Genomic DNA, 5,118 nt, shown 5'->3' on the forward strand with positions numbered 1-5,118 from the left:
CGAGAGGCCGCTTGAAGAGTTGAGCATATTTGGCCAGGATCTCGTCGGAGATCGGCGCGCTATCATCACTGATCAGCCCGAGGCGACGAAGGAGCACACGCTTGGCCTTCATCTCAGATCCCAAACCTCGGTCGGCTTTCGCAATTCGGAAACTGCGTCGAGGAATGAAATTGGCGGGGATCTCCTTCCGGCGGCGGAGAGCCGGTGGAGTCGGCAGGATAGGCTAGGGGCAGACAGCTAGCGCGTCTACAAAGTCAGCCAGGGTGCCTCGATCAGCATCCACATGAGGGGCCAGGCCTGAGCTGATTACCAGATCAGTGCAAACAGCGGTTTGCACGGTACCATCATGCGGGGGAGGAGGGGGAGGTGAAGGGGTTTGCATGGCGTTGCAATTCGCGCCCCCAGCGGCCGGCACGATTGGCGCGATCGGTGCACATGCACCAGCTCAAAGGGGCCGGCCAGTTGCTCAGCATCCGAGGGCAGGTGGGGGGTTGGCACTAGTGGGGCGGAGGGGGGCCCATGGGCAACGGATCCGAGGCGACAACTGGAAGTGGCCCCGACAGCATCGGATCAGGTGTGGGAGCAGCTTGGGGGGGCGGTGTCGACTCATGATTGGTTGGGGTAGGGCAGTGGCCCAGGATATGGTCCGGGATGGCGACAGGGGCGGCATCAGCGGCGGGACATGGTGGAGAGTTGTCTCTATCTCCAGGCCACACATCGCACGCCTCAGGCGGAGAGAGGAGCGGGGCATCAGTGCGTGGCTCTTGCGCAGCCACGTCGGTGGCCTCCATGTTTGAATTTGAAGCCTGGACGGTCATAGACGTGGAGGCGGTTAGCGGGGAAGGACGCGCCAAAGCGGTCTCCGGAGCGGTGACGATTGGTGGCACAGCTTTATCCAAAGCCAGCGGAGAGGACGGGCCCAGGCGCTCCTTTGCAGGGATCCGGTCGGGTGCCACGGCACCAGGGTGGGGCCCAAGGATGCCCTCCCAAGTGCGGCACATGGGCGGGCCGTGCGCGCGGCGGCAGTGGCGCCGGCGACCAGCACGGCCAGCCGGCAGGTCACGCGTCGACGAGGCGGCAGGAGGGAAGTCGTGGTGCTGAGACCAGCACGAGGGGAGCGGGGGCGAGTCCAGGTCTGGGCCTTCATCCTGGCCGGCTGGAGGCCGCGGAGGAGGCGGCAGTGGGCAGCGGAAGTCATCGCACGCCGCGATGTGGATGCGGACGGGGAAGCGCGCGAGGCCAAGGGAGAGCCGTTTGGCGCGATCCGGGTCGGTGTCAGGGGAGACCACATCATCGTCGGGGACGAGGAGCTCGGAGGCGCGCGGTATGGCATCTAGGTTGGTAGTCCAGGCGGTGAGCTTGAAGACTGACATGTCCGCCATGGACCGGGTCTCAGGTGCGAGATTCTCGACCTTGCAGAACGGCGAAAGCACGAACTCGGCAGAAGAGCGATACCACGCGTGGTCGGGGATGCCGTAAAGCTCAATGGAGAGGAGGAAAGGATCCACCACCGGCTTGGAGCCCACTGTCCGGCCCCAAGGGTGGAAGATGAGACGAAACTGGGGGGTACGCGCCCGGCCCGCGGTAGCAGCACGTGCGCGAAGCTCCTGGCTCGAGAATCGGAGAAGGAACTCCTCAGGTGCGTGCTTGTGCACGGAGAACCCGTGTGCAGGCAAGTCAAACCTGGAGCGAAGAACGGCAGCAACTTCGTCGCAGGTGATGCCAGAGCGGTAGCCGGCCACCGTGGCAAGGAGGGCGAGGCCCAGCGCCCACTCCGCCGCAATCATCTCCTCATAGCGGGGGAGGTAGCAGATGGCGGCCGCAGGGGCGCGCTGGGTGCCCGGAGAACGGCGTGGCACACGAGGAGGCTGAGTCCATCGGTGACAAAGAGCGCGAGGAGGTCGCCGGCCTGGATGACGTAGGCGCGGCAGGACTGGGGCTCACCCGAAACACATCGACTGCCGGCCCGGCAGACACGGGCGTCGGCGAGCCAGTGGCAGAGCGGGTGGAGGCCGCGAATCCAGAAGACTCTGGTGTCAGGAGGTCGGGGGTGGAGCGGGTGGAGGCAGCGGAGTGCGCGCCCGGGGCACCGACCGGCGAATGCACGCGACGACGCTGAGGAAGCGGGGACGAGCTGCCCGACGAGGCAGAGAGGCTGGCAGTGCACTGCTTTGCCTTGTGGCCGAAGAAGCGGCAGCGCGCACAGCAAATCTCACGACGGCACTCGATGCGCGGATGGGCGGTGCTGAAGCACCGGGGGCACTCCACTTCACGGAGCCAGGAGGGGCACTGGCGAGGGCCGTCACCAGGCCCGCATCGCGGGCGGCGGGGTGCACGCTGGCGAGGTCGCTTCCGCCCACGGGCAACCTGCCAGGCCGGCTGCTGGGCGGGGAGCTTGTCCGCTGAGCGGCAGATCTCGGAGCGGATGGCGGGTCGCGTGGGCAGAGAGGAGGACGCGCCGGGGGACGGAGAGGATCCGAAGCCGGCCGGGGAGGCGACCGGAGAGGGCGCAGGGGACCGGTAGAGGGCCTCGCGGTAGCTGGCGGGCAGGGAGCCGGCCAAGCCACCGGAGGAGGGGATGGACTCCAACCAGCGGGTCTCGCGCGAGCGACCCATGGTCGACGGAGGGGGGAGGACATGGCTGTGGGGCTGGTGTTTTGCTTTACCAGAAGCACTATATTTCACGCCGTACGTAGCACTTCAGCAGGCGCGCTATATTACAGAGTGCCCTAACACAAACAACACTTCTCATTCAATATAGAACAAAAAAAAATGAAACACACACAAATAAATCAACAATAAATAGTTCAATTATTATTAGAACTCAAACAAATAGTTTATCTTCAATGCAACAAATAGTCCATGACCACCATTTCTCAATTAGATCCTTTGAAGGTCATCATGCGTTTCGCCATGTCGAATGGCATGATAGGAGGCAACAAAGTGGGCCACCCATGCAGCCCTCCTTCACACTCGCACGGGATGTCCCATCAACTCATACTAGGAATAGTCTAAATCTTCCCCATGCTCATTCTCGATGATCATGTTATGCATGATCACACAAGCATTCATTGTGTACCAAATGATCTTTTGATCAGAAAATCTAGTCGGTCCTCTCACAATAGCAAATTGGGCTTACAAAATCCCAAAGATCTCTCCACATCTTTCCTAGCCGCCGCCTGAGCATTGTGAGAATCAATATTTTTCTTACCTTGCGGTGCCGTCAACGGCTTCACAAATGTTTGCCACCTTGGGTAGATGCCATCCACAAGATATAGCCATAGTTGTATATATGGCCATTTTTACAAACTCCACCGGTGGAGTTTCACCATTTGCAATCATATTCATGAGTGGTGACCGTTGAAGAACATTGATGTCATTACAAGATCCAGGCATTCCAAAAAAAGCATGCCAAATCCAAGTCTCATAATCGGCCACTACTTCAACGATTATAGTGGAACCCTTTTTCTGGCCGTGGAATTGTCCATGCCATGCCTTAGGACAGTTCTTCCAACTACAATGCATGCAATCTATTGAGCCAAGCATACCTGGGAACCTGCGAGCTTTGTTCGTCGCCAAAAGCCTTGCGGTGTCTTCAGCATTGGGAGCTCTCAAATATTCCAGACCAAACACTTACACAATTCCAACTATGAAGCGCTTGACACACATGATGGCTTGACTTTCACCCATGGCCAAGTGGTCATCAACTAGATCCGTCGGAATACCATATGCCAACATACGCAAAGCGGCGGTCACCTTTTGAAAGGTGCTATGCCCGAGTTCTCAGGTGGCAAAAACGATCATGGCTCGTTAGTTTCTCCGCATTGTGTTTGGACAACTTGATGCTCATCCTAAAACGGCTCTGAAAGTAGGACTTGGGGTATGTGGGATTCTCCACAAAATAGTTCCTCATAAATTTGTTGCGGGCATTGATCCTTCCCGTCCATAATTTCTGACGACCGAAAACCGAACCACTGTGCTTCGGCTTTTTATTGACGTGCATAGCTAGGATCATTGCGATGCCCCCCTCCTCTTGAAGATCAAATTCTTCGTCGGAAGAATCATAGGACGAACTCATCTACAAACTTTAATTTAAACTAATTTAAAACTACAAACAAAATGCACCAAATTCATCTACAAATGTAAAGTTAGAAGCAATATATACCTTGCAAGTATTTTTCAAGCACCTTGTGGGCACCGAGCTGCAAACGGCCGCCGTGCACTTTTCGTCCGAGGAACGGTGCGATCAAGGGGCGTCGGCAAGGAGAGAAGCAGCTTCAGCCACCGGGAGAAGCAGGGGAAGCGGCAGCGCGCTGGGCATAGGCGAGGGAAGCGCAGACGGATCACCGGAGCGAATGGGGGAAGGTGTGGGCGGAGGCGCCAGCGCCTGGAGGTTTCAGATCCGATGGTTGGTGAGATTCGCGTGCCCGATTGGCTTGTCCAGCGCGCATGAGCGGGCGCACAAAATACATAGCGCGCGATGCCATTTTCCTCAGCGCGCTGAACCTACTTTACCACACGCGCGATATTAAAGTGCTGCTAGAGCGCTAGTTTCGGTCGCGCGCGCGTTGTATAGCCATTTTTTTAGCGCGCGACTTATCTAGCGCGTCTGTTGGAGATGCTCTAAGTGGGAGGAGACGTTCTCGTCGACTGCGAGGTGTGTGTGGTGACTTCGTAAAATCTAAGATGTTATGTTGACTTAGTCTCTGAAGGTGCTCATAGGGGTAGGATATGCGTGCATGCATCTATAGGGGTGAGCGTATACTTGTACATGTGAGCGACTTTGATTGTATTGTATTAAAAAAGTTGGCTCGTGGGAGTGTCCAACTGCTCTTTTCCTCGTCGATTTCCCCATGATAATGGAAAAAATCATCAACATAACCCATCTCCAAACTCATCCTTGACACCCTTAACCCTCTCAAGTCTCAAGCATAAAATCCTGGTGACTAGACTTCTAAAGTCTGTAGAGCACCATGCCATTCAAATTCCAAAAAATAAAAAATGATCAGAAATACATGAAACCTTATTTGACGTAATATCATGCCACCAAGATGATGTGGTAAAATAATTGGTCTATTTGACGAAAGTTTGGCATGTTTGATAACGAGCGGGCAATAG

Source organism: Triticum dicoccoides, chromosome 5B (genome assembly GCF_002162155.2).
Source record: "Triticum dicoccoides isolate Atlit2015 ecotype Zavitan chromosome 5B, WEW_v2.0, whole genome shotgun sequence".
NCBI classification, from domain to species: Eukaryota; Viridiplantae; Streptophyta; class Magnoliopsida; order Poales; family Poaceae; genus Triticum; species Triticum dicoccoides.